Here is an 18,967-nt window from a genome sequence, read left to right as displayed (position 1 = left end):
TATCCCAGGCAGTGGGGTCCACTTTCCCAGATTCTAGATAAGAACTGGAGCCAAGGCAACTGGGATACTTTTAGCTTTTTCTGTGTAAGGCCCAAGTTTTCCCTAACACGAGGATGAGTCGGCCTCTAATCCTGGTGTGGCAACCTGTGAGTGTCGCCTGGGTGAACATCACGTTTTTTTATGGATCTCTGTGGGTGAAACTCAGAATGGCATTCCTGGGAAGCACGACTTTCTAGGGGAGGTTAACTCTTGCCAGGATCGTCCCAGACAACGGTTGTGATACCATCCTCACGAGTCTGTAGTGATGATGCAACTCATCCAAAGATATGGCAACAAAGAACTGTTGGCCATTTCTCCCCACACTCCACTCCCCCCCACCCCGGCCCCCGCTCCATGGATTTTGAAGAGTGAGATGTTTTCCTTGCAGCCGTGGTCAGTGCAAGAAGAAAGAAGCAAAGAATAGATGACCCAACATTTGGGGTGGAGGGGTGAATTATTTACGAAACATAGATAGAGCCTCCAGTTGAGTGTAGGGCTGGGCAAAGTGTGAGCGAGTCTTTTGTTCTCACAGCTGGCCTTTGGAATTGCACGGAGCCAGCACAGTAAATAATACCGCTATTGTCTGCCTGTGTCAGAGACAGACAGAAGGTACATTTGGCTCATGTCCAAACACCGCAAGGGCCACTCATAGTCACAGTGTCCAATTACCGCTGGCTTGACTATAAAATGCCCTTCTTTTTTTTCTTTTTTTTTTTTGCTGAGCTAATTTCAGAATGGGCAGTCTTAATGTCCTCCGCACAAAGAGGGGTTTTGCTGCATAAAATAAAGTTATGCTCAGAGCAGAAACCAAACTGGCGTGGAGTCGAGAATATCCAAACAGCAATCTATTGACAGAAGAAAGCTGTTTTGGCTTCCCTTTAAGAAGAGGTAGAAAAAAAAATAAAATAAAACCTGCTCAGTTCTGAGTTTTCTTGCAGGCTATATGCAGGATGTCAAAGAAGCCTTAATAAGGGGCAAGGGGAAATCAAAGAACTCGATAGCTGTGGCCATTTGCTCAGAGAGCTACAGGATCCAGGGAGAAATGTGATCTCTGTCTCTCAATGAATATATGATGACGACGGCGTTGGTGATAATGATGACAAGAAGCCGCATCTGATGAGTTCCTACTCTTTGCCAGGCACTGTGAGATAAGTATTTTCTCTCCTTTGAGGTTGCCAACCATCCTACGAGGGTTTTAGCAATATTTTACAAATGAGGGGAAACTGAGGCTTACGTAGTTCAAATGACTCACGCAGCACCACCCGGTGGGTGAGAAGCCTACCAGGATTTGGCGCCTTTCTCTTTTCGGAGGTTTAGGAGTGTCCAAGGACATGTTTTTACATTTGTCACTGGTTAGAGACCCATAACATTCATTGGCAACCTGGTGACGGTCTGTAAGCGGAGACGTCCCTTCAGATGAAGCTGCCGAGAATTCAGCCAATGCCCCTCGGCGGAGCAGCTCTCAGTTGGGAAGATTCAGCCCAGCCTTTGTAGAAAGGCGCTGCTCATCTGAGGCCACTGTCTCTGCCTGGATTTGCTTCTTTGTCCCTAGAAATCCTCAGGTCTGGTGTAATCTACTTACAATGCTTCCGAGGTCAGTAATTTCCAATAATCTCCCTTTGTCTCCCACTTGGCCCAAAGAGGAAGCATTAATTTGTGCTTTGGATAAAGAAAGGAGGAGGGACGGATGCTTTTACATGAAAAAGAGCGGGAGGAGGGGAGATTTAAAACTCTCTGGCTCTAGCACCAAACCTGCCACTTGCACACTGAAATGTCAGAAAAATAAACCTGGGGTTTACGTTCAAGAAAGTGAGAAAGCAGCACCTGACCTTGGTCTTTCTTTCCTCGCAGGGGGACAATCAGATGCATCTTTCAGATATATTCTCTCCAAATTTCAGAAGGCTTTTAAATACACATGTCCCTGACACAGCAGAGTTATCAATCAAAATGTTAAATCCTTGATAGGCTCGGTGACGGCGAGTTCGACCACTGACCCTTTCATCTTGCAATGTCTCACCGAGGGCTTCATTTGGAGAAAGACCAAAAAACCACATCGGGGTAACGAGGAGGGATTAAAAGGAAAAACCGTCTGTTCCGATTTGCCGATCAGCAACCCGGAGAACACAGCACGTCGTCTGTCAAGGAAAATGAGGGCATTTTTTTGGGGCCTCTTTGAATCCTGAAAAGGTACACAGTCTTTGGGAAGAGAAAAGTGATGTCTCAATTCTTAAGGCAAACTTTTCAAAGTGCTGCAAGTTGGATGAAGCCGGCGCTGATCCTTGTGAATTGCCGACTCGTGGGCTGTTTGATATCTTAGCGCGCAGGAAAAGTTGAAGACGTTGATCTTCCACAGGACGCCGTGGCCTGTGGGTCTCCGCAGAGCATGACCCGATGACTGACAGCAGAGCTGAAGAGCCGGGAAGCTGAGTTACCTGAATAACTGGCCCAAGACACAGGTACCTTTCTGTCCCCATTTTCCTGAAAACACCAAGACCCCTGTGCTCCTCCATCTCATTCTGACCCCAGAGGTCTTCTATACATCCCTGCAAGATCAACTTGGACCTTTAGACTGTGTTTATTTTAAGGAGTAATTCTTATCCACTGAGAGCCAGACGGACCATTTCAATCCATCCAAAGGTGGCTCTCTGACTCTTGGTTTGCCCCCAAATCGTCCTAGACATACCCGTTAATTCATTCCTTCAACGAAACGATTGGGCAGACGACAAATGGCTGCACCCCCTAGAAACAGCAGGCAAAGGGCAGAAGCCATCTTTCGAACTTGTGAAATAAGGGCTCAGAAAAGACTAAGATTGGGTCAGGTGCCCAACCACATCTGCAGGGACCAGAGAAGGCCTCCCTGAAGTTGCCTTGAAAGTTAAATAAAAGTGCCCCAAGAAGATGTGTGTTGTTTGTGTGAGGGAAGCTGTATATGTATGTTCAGGTGAGGGGTATGAAAATGTATCCTGTAAAATATTATAATCTTCGTAAACACAGCCCTGTTCGTGTCCCAGGCCTCCTCAGTAAGCCCATCGTGCCTGGGATATGATAATTCAGTCTCTCTATTGGGTCCTCCAGGGCACAGCTATGCTTTTCTCTAGATTCCACCAGTAACTCCTGGTGGATACATGTGTAGGCTATGGTCACCCCAGATGCCTCACCAGTCACAGAACCTGCCAGCAGCCAGCTGTTCCTAACATTTCATAACATTATCTCTGTTTGGAATATCCTCCATACCCACCTTCCCTGTCTGTCCTCCTGATTCACTTGAGACAGTTCTCTTGAAAACTTCTTCAAGCCCTAGTTACAGAATAGATCTCCTGCTCTTGTGTGTGTGTGTGTGTGTGTGTGTGTGTGTGTGTGTGTGTGTGTGTGTGTTTGCAGTATGTAGATTTACAACAGACTTGCAAAGATAGTACAGTGTTTTCCCATAGACCCCTCACCCAGTTTCTTCTGTTACCGCCACCTTATATTATTACTGTGGTACATTTGTCACGACTAAGACAACAGCACTGGCGAGTTACTGTTCATTTGACTCTATTTCATATGCAGATTTCATTTGTTTTTCCACTAAAATCCTTCTTGGATTCCAGGCTCCAGTGCAGGACACAATGTTGCATTTAGCTGCTCTTATATTTTCATTAAACTTTGCTTGTATCTCGGTTTTGAGAGTTTGGAAGTGAGAGTCTCAATGTAGTGAGATTGGCATCATTTCATGAACATCCTGTAAGGAGGGGCATCGCTGTCAACGCAAGATTCTAGTTAATCTCCTGGAAGACATGCTGTAGAGTAGCCAGTTGGTCATGTGATCACGGATTTCCAAGAACAGAAGCATGACGATATGGTACCCACCCCACGAGCCACCCCACGTGATCATCGAATCACACTGTAGTTAAAAGAAACAGGGTGCAGCACTAGTTGTCAGCTAGCCAAGGTGGACATGAGTAGCATCATCCCAAGTACTGATCTACAACTGACATTAGATTTGGGAATGGCAAGCAGGAGGGATAGTTAAAAGAAGCAAAGGAAAGATACATAAATATTGCAAGCTACAGTCGTATTTGTTAGTCTTGTAAAGTAATAACAAATCTGGTAGAGAGAACTCTAGTCCCTCTTGAAGGCAGGGAGCAATGAACCAGGAGAATCTCCAATCACCATCATCAAGGTTAAAGTTACATGAGACCAATAGCAATACGTGTGTATAGATTAGCCCATATTGCCTGCAAGGATGGCAGCACGGCAAGACTGATGACATGGCAGTGAGGAGCAGATTGGAGTCTGGGCACACAGGAAGAGAGCTTCTGAACCATCTCAGGACCTTGACCAAGCCATCAATGGTCTTGAAGGAGTGTTGGGAGGAATTCATAGCAAGAGATAACTGTTACTGTCTCTCACACCGTTTGGTGTTAGTTATTTCTTGGTTAATAACAAATAACTCCAAACTTAGTGACTTAAGACAGCAAGCTTTTATTATCTCACAGTTTCGATGGGTTAGGAATCAGGAATGGGTTAGTTGAGAGTTTCTGACACAGGATCTCTCATGAGGTTGCACGTAAGCTGTCTGCTGGTCTCGTGTTCTAAGTGAGATAGGATTTACTTCCAGGCAAACTCACCTAGCTCCTGGTAGGCCCCAGAGGGTTCACTTCCACGCACACTCATATAGTTGCTGGCAGGCCTTAGTCCTTAATTTGTGGGCTTCTCCATCCACAGCCTAGGTGTACTCATGACACAGCAGGTGGCCTTCCTTTCCTCTGGGGCAGATGGCTTCTCACAGAATGACAAGAGAAAGAGAGAGAGAGAACTCAAGATGGAAGCTGCAGTCTTTGAGTAACTTCATCTCAGAAGGGCAGCCTCTCACATCTGGAGCATTCTATTTGATAGAATTGAGTCCCGGCCGAGCCCACACACAAACGAAGGGGAAATATTCACCTCTTTAGGAGACATGTGTCAAAGAATTTGAGGACATGTCTGCAAAACTACGCTTAGTCTTCTTCATGGGGCAGATGGGATTCATGTTTCATAAACATTAATTCACCAGGGATGGGTATGGTGGCTCAAGGCTGTATCTCAGCACTTTAAGAAGATGAGGCAGGAGGATGACTAGAGCCCATGAGTTCGAGACCAGCCAGGGCAACAGAGAAAAAAACCTCATCTCTACAAAAATAAAAATTTTTTAAATGGCTGGGTGTGGTGACAGGTGCCTATAATCCCAGCTATTAGGGAGACTGAAGCAGAGGGATCACCTGAACCCAGGAGGTCAAGGCTGTGATGAGCTGTGATCATGCAATGATCTGTGATCACACAACTGCACTCCATCCTTCATCCTAGGTGACAGAGTAAGACCCAAACATTTACTAAATAAATAAATAAGCATTAATTAAGCATATTCTATACTCCAGGCACTGTACCAAGAGGGTATCACATGACTTGGTGTAGAAATAGCACTGAGGAAAGTTTTGAAGGATAGCTATACCAATCCGTTCATATTAAAATATAGCAAATGCTAGATGAAGAGAAAATAAATTCTTCTCCCTGAATTACACTAGCTTTGTGAGCTGAAAATGCTCATTCGTGCATATTTGGGATTTACCGAAGTAACACCAAGACCTTTGAAATTGTGGACCAGGACTTGGCAATGTTTGTCTGAAAGATGCAGTTAGCAAGCCAGGCTCGGTGACTCAGCCTGTAATCCCGTGCTTTGGGAGGCTGAGGTGAGTGGATTGCCTGAGCCTGCAGGTTCGAGACCCACCTGGGCAACTTGGCAAGACCTCATCTCTACAATAAATAAAAAAAATTAGCCGGGCGTGGTAGCGCGCACCTGTAGTTCCAGCTACTTGGAAGGCTGAGGCGGAAGGATCGCCGGAGCCCAGCAGGTTGAGGCTCACTCCAATCTGGGTGACAAAGTGAGACTCCAACTCAAAAAAAAAAAAAGATGCAGGTAGCAAATGTTTTCAGACACGTGGTTTATATGGTCTTGGTCGCAGCTACTTAACTCTGCCACTGCGGCTCAAAAGCAGTCATAGACAAGACATGAATGAATGAGTACACCTGTGTTCCAATAAAACTTTATTGCACAAAACTGGCAGTTGCCCCACGGACCATAGTTTTTTAAGCCTCATGGCAGTCTGCAAACTTCTGAAAATGTCTAGACACTAAATTTCCTAAGGACAGAAGCTGTGTCTCATTTTACTTTAGTGTCCCTATATCTGGCACAGCACATGAGTGAGGAGACAGGCAAAAATGATATTAATAAATGAATGCACGAATGAACTGATGCCCAAGGTATCATTAAGAGTAGACAGGCAAAAATGATGTTAATAAATGAATGCATGAATGAACTGATGCAAAAAGGTATCATTAAGAGGTAGATTCAATGTAGTAAAAACATTTTATTTGAAATGCTCAAGCTGTATGTTTGAGGTACAACACACACAACTTAGTTGTACAACAACTGCAGCTCATAATCTTAACTCAGCAGTCAGTCTTATCTACGCAACCCACAGGCTACACTGGAAACCAAAGCCTATATTCGACAAAGACCTGTCACGTCTAAATTATTGACACAATAGGCCATTGTAACTCCTTTGGATTCATTAGGCTTAATTATGTCAAGGTCTCATTGAGGACTCTTTTAAATCTGAAGATTTGGGATATAATAAAGTATAATAGCTCCTCCAGAGCCATAAAGGTCTCTTTATGTCATGGGCTATTTGGAGATTCAATATCCCATGAGACTAATATCACAATATTGGAAAACTGACAATTACCACACCCTCAATGTCTACTGAGTGTAAGTTAATAATCGAGATTTAGATATATCCACCCCTCATTCGCTCTTTAGCTCTTTTGTCAGGGAGGAAAGGTGAAGGATTTGGGGTGTTTACTTTTAGCGTGTCACATGATACTCACTTCCTTCTTCTGCTGGTACAAGTTTTTCCATGTCTCACAGGAGGAAAGCATGGGCAAGCAAAGCCATTATCTTTGCCATCCTTGTCCCTCTTATCTTAGGTACCCACCATGCACCCGCCAAACAGTAGGTTTACATATACCTGTTCTGAGTGACTGTAAAAGAATCAACAATCTTAGGGGGGAAAACTTTCAAATAATGGTCATTTTTCAAGGCTAACTCAAAAAGTGCCAATAATAATCAACAGCTAAAATAATGTCAATAAGGAAAAAGAAAAGAGGACTACCGCTACATTAGTTAAGAAATATAATAGAAAAATTTAAGGATAAATAGTTATTTTAAAAGAAATGATTGTATCATAAAGATATGTTTAATAACAAGTAAATCAGAGAGTAGATAGCCAGCTATGTCATTTGAAAATTAAAATATGGACCGGGCTTGGTGGCTCAGCCTGTCAGCCAGAGCTTTGGGAGACTGAGACGAGTGAATTGCCTGAGCTCATGGGTTTGAGACCAGCCTGGGCAACTTGGCGAGATCTCATCTCTACAATAAATCAAAAATTAGCTGAGCGTGGCAGTGCACACCTGTAGTTCTGGCTACTTGGAAGACTGAGGTGGAAGGATCGCCAGAGCCCAGCAGTTCGAGGCTGCGGTGACCAGAAGCGTGCCACTGCACTCTTGTCTGGGGACAGAGTGACCCCAGCTCAAAAAAAAAAAAGGAAAATTAAAATATGTTAAATTGAAAAGGCATGGACTGGCAACTTATCAGTAATGTTTTCACTCTAACAGAATTACAGCTATACAGTATGGTAGACTGACTTGAAGGTGGCCCCATAACTGGTTCAGATTATTCTACGCTCCTCACCATGGTTGAGTGTGGCCAGAACCTGTGCCTCCCTTCTACCCAGTGGAATATGGCAAAAGCCGTGGGATAGCATTCCTGTGATTGTGCTACATTTCCTAGCAAAGGAGATGGGATGCCATCACATCATCACATTACTTTAATAAGACAGTTTCAATAGAAAACTCACTGTGGAGTCTTGCTTTCCTTGCTGGCTTCTGTAAATGCAAGCTGTTATGAGTCCCACAGCAGCTAGGAAATTAGTTTTACCAACATCCTGAGTGAACATGGAAGCAGACTCTTCCCCGGTCGAGCCTCCAGATGAAACTCTAGCTTTCTGACATCTTAATTGCAGGCTAGTGGAGTAACAAACTAAGATGATCCTAGACTCCTGTCCCATAAACCTGCAAGATAATAAATGTGTGTGATGTTTTAAGCCACTAAGTTTATAGTAATCGGTCATACAGAAATTTTTTTTTAAACTAAGTATTTTGGTTCCAATTATGCTTTTATATGAAACAAAATCATAGCAACAGAATTTATTTTATATACTTTTAAAAAATAATGTTAAATCTTATGACATTACATTTGTGTTTTAGAATATAAACCTCATGACAGCAAGGACTTTGTCCTGTGTACTATCATGTTTATAATGAGTACACAATCTCTAACACTTACTGAGTGGTAAATAAACATCAGTTTAGTTAGCAAATGAATAAATAAAATTATTTTAGTATATAGATGTGATTTTATAATAATGTATTATAGTTCACTTAGCTAGTAAACAGTTTATCTGTTTCTAATTAATTTGATAGCTATAGGTAATATGTTGAATGTCTTCACTCATATAATATGAGCCACATGGGCATTATTTCCTTAGGATATGTACCAAAAGTATAATTAAGTTTCATAAGAACAAATTTTTTTTTCTCTAATGACATTTTATATTCTGTATCACTCAGCACAGTGTCTAAAATGTGACAGATACTAAAAAAAGTGCTGAATTGAATAATGAGAATCTTTCTGAATATTAACTCACATAATTCAATTGTTTTTAGACCACATTTATTGATACATTATTAAAAATCATTTAATGATATCATCATAATTGCATGAAAGTATAATCATACTGTACATTTCCCAGTATTGGTTATTAAAACATTAAAGATATATTAGTCAATTAATACACAGAAAAATGCATAGTTATCTTATTTTATGTTTCTTTGTTACTTGTATCTTTATGTTTCTTTATCACTAGAATTTCCTCTTTGGTAAATGTTCTTTTCATGTTCTTGTATATTTATGTATTGAAATTTCAATGCTTTAGTTAATAGCTAAATTTCATGAACTCTATGTAATACTGACATTTACCATTGGACTGCCACATATAAGTATATTTGTTTCTAGATACTTCTGAGGACTTTAGATAATAATAATAGTATCAATTCTTATTCGATTTAATTTCACTTAAAATGCATAATTTTTGGCCAGCACAGTGGCTCAAGCCTGTCATCCCAGCACTTTGGGAGGCAGAGCTCAGCCTGAACAACGTGGCAAGACCTTGTCTCTACAATAAATCAAAAAATTAGCTGAGCATGGTGGCACATGCCTGAGGTTCCAGCTATTTGGAAGGCTGAGGCAGAAGGATCACCTGATCCCAGCAGGTTAAAACTGCAGTGGCCGAGAGCATGCCATTGCACTCCAGCCTGGGTGACAGAGTGAGACTACAACTCAAAAGAAAAGGTATAATTTTTTTCATTTACTCACTATTGTATGTATATCTGGTAAAAGAGTTTCAAAACACCACGAACCAAAATTTTACAGAATTCAAAGTAGAAATAAATTAATCCATAATCATTGTTGGAATCTTTAACACTTCTCAGTAATATAGAAAATAAGTAAACAAAAAGTCAGTAAGTACATAGAAAACCTAAAAAACACTAACTAATTTGACTTTATTAACAATTATAGAACACTCCACTCAACAACAGCAAAATATGATTTTTGTTTCAAGTACCCATGAAACTCTGACCAAGATGGACCACATATTGGACCATAAAACAGGTCTCCATAAATTTAGAATTTGCACTCTAGTCATGATAAAATTAAGTTAGAAACATTACCTTGAAAACATGCTAAAATAACTCAAATAATTTATAATTGATCAAAACACTTCTAAATAAACCATGCATGGGTCATAAAGGTCATGAATAATAGCAATTATGTTTTCTTTTGAAAATTCTTAAAAGTGAAAATACAACATGTTAAAAACGTGGGGATGCAGTTAAAATAGTTTGTGTAGGAAATTGTACAGTATTAAATACTTACATTGGAAAATAAGAAAAGTCAAAGCCAGTGTTAAATGTGTCCATAGTAAGAAAGTAGACAAAGAAAAAAGTTTGGAGAAGGATATAGCAAATAACAAGGAGAAAAAAGAAATGATAAAAGAGCAAAAATCAATGAAATGGAATTTAGACAAACAAATGAGTAAATCAGTGAAGATAAAATTAATTATTTAAAAAATCAATAAGCTGGCCTCAGTGGCCCAGCCTGTAATCTCGCGCCTTTGGGAGGCTGAGGTGAGTGGATTGCCTGAGCCCATGGGTTCGAGACCCGCCTGGGCTACTTGGCGAGACCTCATCACTACAATAAATCAAAAATTAACCAGGCGTGAGAGTGCACACCTGTATTTCCAGCTACTTGGAAGGCTGAGGTGGAAGGATCACTAGAGCCCAGCAGGTCGAGGCTGCAGTGGCCAGAAGTGGCCACTGCACTCCAGTCTGGGTGACAGAGTGAGACTCCATCTCAAAAAATAAAAAAATAATAAAAATAAAAAATCAATAAAAATTAATAAAATTATAGCTAGTTTGATTAAGAAAAAAGAGAAAAGATACAAATGACAAGTGTCAGAAACAATAAAGTAGAGCTTACCACAGATCCAACAGACATTAAAAAGATAATAAGAGAATATTATGCTAATAAATCTGACTATTTAGATTAAGTGAAAAAAATTGTAGGAGTCATAAATTACTAAAACTGACTCGAATGAAATAGAAAATACAAATAGCTTTATATCCATTTAATAAATTAAATTTATAATCAGAAACTTTCCCACACACTCAATTTCATGGCCCAGGTGACTTCGCTGGTTCATTCTATCACACATTTTTTTAAAAAAGCTGTACCAATTATATTTAAATTTCTTTATAAAAGTAATGAAAAATAATTCCAAATTAATTTAATGAGGCTAAGTTAACTTTATTAAACTACCAGAGAAAAACAATGACATCACAACAAAATAAAATCACAGAGAAATGTACCTCTCTTGATTGTAGATAAAAAAAGTTAAGAAAATGTTAACAAATTTATTCACACACACAAATATGTACACACACACGGTGATTTATGTAATGATATATTATATATGTATGCACACACAACATATGCAAATATGACAAAATACAGTCAATCTAAAGAATGCAATGTTGGTTTAACATTAAAATGAAAAAGTAAAATTCATTATATTAATGAAGTACCATTGTTTTAAAAGTATGATTATCTCATTAAATGCAGAAAAACATATGCCAAAATTTAAAACTTATTCAGGACAAAAAAATCTCAGCAAACCAGGAAAAGGAGGGAACATTCTCAACTTGATAAGGAGCTCTACAAAACTAAGATCACACATAATCATAAAATAGTATACATTTTCCCTCTATGATATGGAGCAAGGAAAATATTCCTGTTCTTACCACTTCTAGTTAATCATATGTTAGATGTAGTAGTCGGTGCAATAAAGCCAAATAAAAATAAAAGTCACAGAAACAAGAAAAGAAGTTACACTGCCTTTATTTGTAGACAACATAGTGTACATAGAAAACGGTAAGGAACCTACAACAAAATTGTCAAGAATTAGTAAAGGAGTTCAGTAAGGTTTATACACGAAATTAATTTATTCTCGTACCCTAAAAACAAATAGTTGGAAATTTAAAAATAATAGCATTCTTATAAATAAAATAACTTGGTATAAATTTAATAAAACCCATGCATGATATATATGGCAAAAACTATGAAACGTTGCCGAGAAGAAAGCAATGAAGACATAAATAAACAGAAAACTCTATTATGTTTATGACGATGTCAGTTATTTCCAAGTTGATTTATATATTCAACACAATTCCAAACAAAATCACAGAAAGTTATTTTGTAGAAATTGACATGCTGTTTGAAAAATTCATCCAGGCCGGGCTTGGTGGCTCAGTCTGTAATCCGGCACTTTGGGAGGCTGAGGTGAGTGGATTGCCTGAGCCCGCGGGTTCAAGACCCGCCTGGGCAACTTGGCAAGACCTCATCTCTACAATACATCAAAAAAATTAGCCGGGCGTGGTAGCACACACCTGGAGTTCCAGCTGCTTGGAAGGTTGAGGCGGAAGGATCTCCGGAGCCCAGCAGGTCGAGGCTGCGGTGGCTGGGAGTGGCCACTGCACTCCAGTCTGGGCGACTGAGTGAGACTCCAACTCAAAAAAAAAAAAAATTCATACAGAAACGCAAAAGACCTAGAATGGTAAAAATTTCATACCGAAAAACAATACAATCAGATGACTAACATTACCTAATTTTAAGACTTGTCATAAAGCTACAATATTTAAGATAGTGTGTTATTGGCATGAGGAAAAAAAACATATAAACTAATGGAATATATTGATAAATGTTTGAAAAATACACAAAAACATTTCAATAGAGAAAATGTTTATTCAACAAAGAATAGGAAAATTATGGAGAGCCACATAAAAAATATTTTCATATACAAAAATGAACTCTAAGATAGACTTACACCTAAACATGAAAGCAAAAATTAAAAATCTCCTAGTAGTAAACTTTATGACTTTGAGACATGCAAAGATTTCCTGGAAGTAACACAAAATATACGATCTGTAAATGAATCATTAATAATTTGGACTGCATTATTATTAAAATATTTAGCTCTTCAAAAGATACCACTAAAAAAATGAAAAGGTAAACCACACACAAAGAAAAACATGATTATACAGATATATTTATTTGACAAAGCGTTTATGTCCAACAAAAGGAAAGAATTTTCAAAACAGAAAGAAAATAACTCAAAATTAAAAACAGGTAGAATATCTGAACAGACATTTTACTAAATAAGATAAACAAATGGCAGATAATAACACGAAAATGAAAAAAAGAACATTGCCCCATATGGTAAGCAGCTCGGTGTGGTATCAAGAACTTGAAATGTGGTCAGTCTGGATTAAGATATGCTGTCATGGAGAAATGTATATCAGATTACAAAAAGGCAATATCAAAAAAATAAAATTTTTTTTTTTTGAGTTGGAGTCTCACTCTGTCATCCAGACTGGAGTGCAGTGGCCGCTTTGGCCACCGCAGCCTCGACCTGCTGGGCTCTGGTGATCCTTCCGCCTCAGCCTTCCAAGTAGCCAGAATTACAGGCGTCCACTACCACGCCCCGGCTGATTTTTTGATTTATTGTAGAGATGAGGTCTCACTGCCCAGGTGGGTCTCGAACCCGCGGACTCAGGCAATCCACTCACCTCAGCCGGGATTACAGGCTGAACCACCGAGCCCGGCTGCAAAATATTTTTTATCAATAATTTTTATATTGGTTACAGGTCAAAATAATATTTTGTGCTATATTCAATTAAATAAAATGCTTTATTACAAAGTTATTTCAGCTGTTTCCTTTCACTTTCTTAAGGTGCTTCCTAGAAAATTCTGAATTATCTATGCAGCTTATATGTACTTACATTGCTAATTGTAAATTAAAACTATAATAAGATATTGCTATATATCCATTAGAATGGTAAAATTAGAATGACAGACACTGTCAAGTATTGGTGAGAATGTGGTACAGTTGGAAGTCTGATGCATTGTTGATAATAATATGAAATGGCGTGACTGCTTTGGAAAATATTTTGATCATTCGGTATAAATTTAAAATTATCGTTACTATATGAGCCAGCAAAAGGAAGACACATCTGCACAAAAACAGATACAGAAATGATCATAGCAAGTTGATTCATAATTGCTCCAAACTCAAGTCAACCCGAATGTTCATCGATAAATGTCTAGATAAATAAATTATGTTAAAACCACACAATGACATGCTACTCAGTAATAAAAAGGAATAAATTACTAAGATATGCATCAGCGTGGGTGAATCTTAAAATCATTTTACTGAGCACAGAAAAGTAAACACAAACACGTCCATGATCCAGAAGCTTTAGTTCTAGTAGGGAAGATCAAGGCGTAAGACGATGGAATAATTGAACTGCTCAAAGTAGCGAGCACTGAAACGGTGATTTGCCCTGTCTGGGGAACATACCTGTGAAGGCTGCTGATTTGACCTGGCATTATGTTGAGTTCTGAAGAATGAGGAAGCTTCTAGATTGAAAGCAGCATGTAGACATGTCGGACATCTTGAAAGATGGCTGGCCCCTGCTTCGTCCTGCACATGCCTTCGCACTGTTGTAACCATTGTTCACAAGGCTGCAGGTATCCAAGATGCCAAGATCTGTCCCGCATCCAATCCCTCATGCCTTCTGCTCATTTAATATTCAGCAAACATGCAACAGGAGCTTACCTTGAACCAAGCACTTTTATCTCCTTCTGAAATCGAATAGGCCGCAAAAGTTCCCAGTCTCACGAAGTTCACATTCTGGCGGAAGGAGACGGACAAAAACAAATAAGTTAACAAATAAGCAAGATAATTTCAGATATCCATATAGGCTACGAAGAAAAATAAAACAAGGGTAAGATTAGAGTTACATTACCTATCAATAAGTATTGAGAACTTGAAATGTAGCCAGTCTGGATTGAGATGTGCTGTCATGGAAAACACACACCAGACTACACAAAAGACAATATCCAAAAAATGAAAATATTTTATCAATAATTGTTATATTGAATGCATGTTGAAATAATATGATTTGAGCTATATTAGCTTAAATAAAAGACATTCTTACAAAGTAATTTCAGTTGTTTCCTTTTACTTTTTTAACATGACTACTAGAAAATTTTGAATTTCTTGTGTAGCTTGTACCATGTTTCCATGGGAAACAGTTTTAGAATGGATAAGAAAGGCTGTTTTTCTCACTGCCTAGACAATATGCTCCCCTAGGCTTCTTCTGGCTAATTCTTACCCACCCTTCAGATTTTATGCTCAAAGGAGTCATCCAATCATTTTCTTTCTCTTCCACTGTCAGCAAACTGTGCAGACACAGGGGCTGGTAGAGGATAGGGTGACTGGCTGGAAGTTCAGTGTGTTTGGATGTTAGAACATGAAAAATGACTGGTCTCCGAGGTCAAACGGGTGCAAAACTGTCTGGTTAACAGTAAAAATAAAGCTGAGGGGTCTTAGGCAGGGGCATGGACCCACCAGGGCACTGATACAGGATGCTGGTGTTGTGCACAGGCATCATAAAGGTAGAAGTGGAGTGGTACCTGAAAAATCTACAAGGTGTAGGTTCTGATGGAACCTGTTGGCTAATGACAGGTTCTTCCTGCCGCTGCTGGGCTTGGAAAAAAATAGGTGCCGAGAGAATTTACCTTCAGAATTCCAAATTCCAAAGTGTCTCATAGTTGGTAGTTAACAGTCACTTGTTAATGTCGCATGGCCTAGAAGAAAGATCTGAGTATCACGTGCTCTCACTCATAAGTAGACCTTGAACAACTATCGTAAAACGATAAGAAAAGGATTGACAGTGGCGGGAAACTATGGGGGGGCAGGGAGGAGAAGGGAGGTTGGATTAATGGTAGTCAATATCTGTCTGGGAACGGGGGGAGCATATCTCATCAACAAGGGCACCTGCACAATGCATATTTGTATACCTAACGCTTAACTGTACCCCACAATTTTAAAATAAAAAATATGTATTTAAAAAATAAAAGAAAATAAAGAAAATAACAACAGCTAGAATATTTTCTTCACACTCAGAAAAAATATATTTTTCTGAATGCTTGAAATATTTCATAATAAAAGTGGTATATAGCTAGATAGCAATAATAGGTATAGATAGAGAGATGATAGAGAGATAGAAAGTATAAAATTACAAAAGCTCTTTCAGAACGATAATTTTACCCCGCGTGAGATGATCACGCCATATTACCATAAGCCGCCCCACGTGATGCATTAAGTTCTCATTGATTTTTCATGCACACTTTTTCTGGGGCCGCTTGCAAATGTAGAAATAATACAATAGTCCTTAAAATATGTAAAATTATGTTCAGGTGCCATGCTCCTGCTTCACTCCCAACACTGGTGCTCTTGAATCAATTATCTGTTATTCTTTTATGTTCATATACTCTCCAACCGGGAAACATCTGTTTTCCAATCACTGATGGGTTGACCCATTTTCTGATCAAATTTGTCTTACTTATGGCACCATTAAGTAGAAAGCAAAAAAAATTCAACATTAAGGTTTCACCTCCTCGCAATCTCCCACTCACTTATTACAGGGTATTTATAGCACGCATCAGGAAAGGCATACCCCAGTAGTACTGGCTCTTTAATGCACATGGGAATTTCAAGAATGACATGAATGCAAGGCTGCAGTATCAGTTTCAAATGTTTCACTCCCAGGGTCAAACACAGGAAGAGACTTGGGAAGTTTGAGTACCAAAGTGAGAATGTTAGACCATCCCTAACCTGGCTGGAATCATAACCTGGCTGCTTGTCTTCATCTAGCCAGAGAACCACTGACATCCACAATGAATAAACATTCGCTGCTATTTACTGTCTTTATGCCTTTGTGGACACTTTAACCTCCAACTGGAAAATCATATCTACCTATAGGTACCCTGAAGAATCCTATTCAACCTGCACCGCTTAGCTCAAATGTTGTGTGTGCTCTGAGCTTTTTAACATGGGAAATAGTTGGCCTCAACTGTGTGCTTGTAAATTATGTGGGTTTCAGATCCCACATAAGATCCAGTTGTTCTTGGATGGATTTAGAGTCTATCATACTCAGTGATCTATCACAGAAACAAAGAACAGAGTACCAAATGTTCTCACTCATACGCAGACCCTGAACATTTACCATAATACTATGAGAAAGAAACGGGTAGTAGCAGGATACTGCCTGGGTGGGGTGGGGGAACATAACATCAATAAAGGTACCTGATCTCAAACCAGGCTAAGTGGGGACCAAAGGGAGGCCCAAACTTTACCTATACGATGACATTTGTATACCTAATCCTGAATTGTACCCCACCTCTTTAAAATAAAACAAATAAGATAATAAAAAAGAAACACTGCTGCTCAATTTTATCAAACAAAATACTGCCCTGTTATTTTCTATAATGATTGCTATATGCTGCAAATCAAAGAAACAGATGACCATTCTAAAAAACACTCGCACAATGGAGTTGACCTCTCATGCTGCATTTGGAACCCTGAGTCCTCCACCTGAGGGAGCCTAAGTATGTCTGCTGGAGGGTAGAGGCCACATGGAGAGAATCAAAGCACCCCAGCAGACCATGAACCAGCCCTTGGCCCACAGCCTGCCAACCACCAGACCCTTGAAGGGGCAAACAGAGGTCATACAGCTGGCAGCCAGCGGACTCATAAGGAACAGCAATAATACTGGTCAGACAAAATCCAGCCAGCTGACCCACAGAACTGTGAATTACATAAAAATGCATATCGCTTGAAACCACTAAATTTTGGATTGCTATATTACACAGCAAAAGCCAAGTGATAACTGCGAAAGGTGAGAGGTACGGACATGAACCTTCTCACTCACATCCGATGTAACTAGAATAGCATCTAGGATATAATAAGGATTTGATAATTATTTGTATCAAAGACAGCATAGCTTAGTATGTAAAAGACTTCTTGGCTTAAAAGAAAAAAGACTTCTTGGTTATCAAACTGGCTTCAGTTTCCTCATCTACTGTTAATACCATCTCATAGTATTGTTTTGAGAAGTAAATGAGTCCATATATGTAAAGTATTTGGAACAGTGTCTAGCACATAGTAAATACTCAATTTATTTCTGCTTTGATTTGTACGTGGTACTTACATTTATGTTACAAGGCAGCTTATTTTGAAGCTTTTGATAAAAATAAAGAAAAATCACAACCTATCTACTAAATATCATTTATTTAGCATCTGTTATGTACCAGGTTCTATCTTAAAGTTGTTTTGCCCTCAACTTTTGTCCCGCATACTTTCTTTTACTCCTGATACTTGTAATATTCTTCTGAGACATTATTTCTCCCCTTTTGCAATTTATAACTGCTGGGGGGAAATGCACATATTTTATGCATTATTATTAAAACTTGAAAAGCATATTTATATTGTAAATGTTGCCTATAGTTCTCCTATTCACAAAAAGAGAATTGAATAGCTACCTTTTGGTTTATAATATTCCTTTCAGTTTTTTTCCTACATTTAAGTGACCCTAGTGACTGAGCTACAGTATTTTTTCCATAGCATATTTGAGTTCCGGGTGGGGTATAACACACTGTAGTTGTTAGTGTGTGACTGCATTTGTTTACTTATTTTGAATACACACTTCCAGGAATAAACTGTTGTTTCTTTTTGTCCAGGACATGCCGATCCCTGACCTGACATTTTTGGGCTATGAGACAGCAAGAGGTAAGCTGGGAATTTGGAAGTGTGTTTTTTATACAGGTGGCATAAAACTGAGATGTAACTGATTTAACAAGAGTGATGCTCACAGCATCTCCCTATGCAGACTTATGCAAATTGATGTAAATTTCCAAGAGTCCCTAGATCATGATCCCGAGGCATTCATACTGTGGGCAAGTAGAATTTTGAACAATAATGGAAAATGTAACTGCATTGCACCATATCAACCCTGTAAAGCTGATTTCTTAAAACTACTCTCTCCCAAGCACTTAGTGCAGACACAGTCACATTTGATATCATCCAAGTTTCACAGTATGTCACCAAGGAAGACATTATTTCCTTGAATAAATGGTGGAAAGTGAGGCCCAGAGAGGTTAAGCGACTTGATCAAGGTCACACAACTAGAAAGCAACAAATCTGCCCTATCTCTCTAGAGCGTGAATTTCTGCTGGTAGACTTGACCTTATTCATTTCAATCTACATCCATAGCACCTAGTAAAGTGTTTTTGCCATAATAGAAATTTGTTAATGAAGTCATTCAATACAAA

This window comes from Carlito syrichta, unplaced genomic scaffold (genome assembly GCF_000164805.1).
Source record: "Carlito syrichta isolate Samal-C Ts95f unplaced genomic scaffold, Tarsius_syrichta-2.0.1 Scaffold309275, whole genome shotgun sequence".
Taxonomy (NCBI): domain Eukaryota; kingdom Metazoa; phylum Chordata; class Mammalia; order Primates; family Tarsiidae; genus Carlito; species Carlito syrichta.
Note: the sequence above shows the minus strand (reverse complement) of the source record.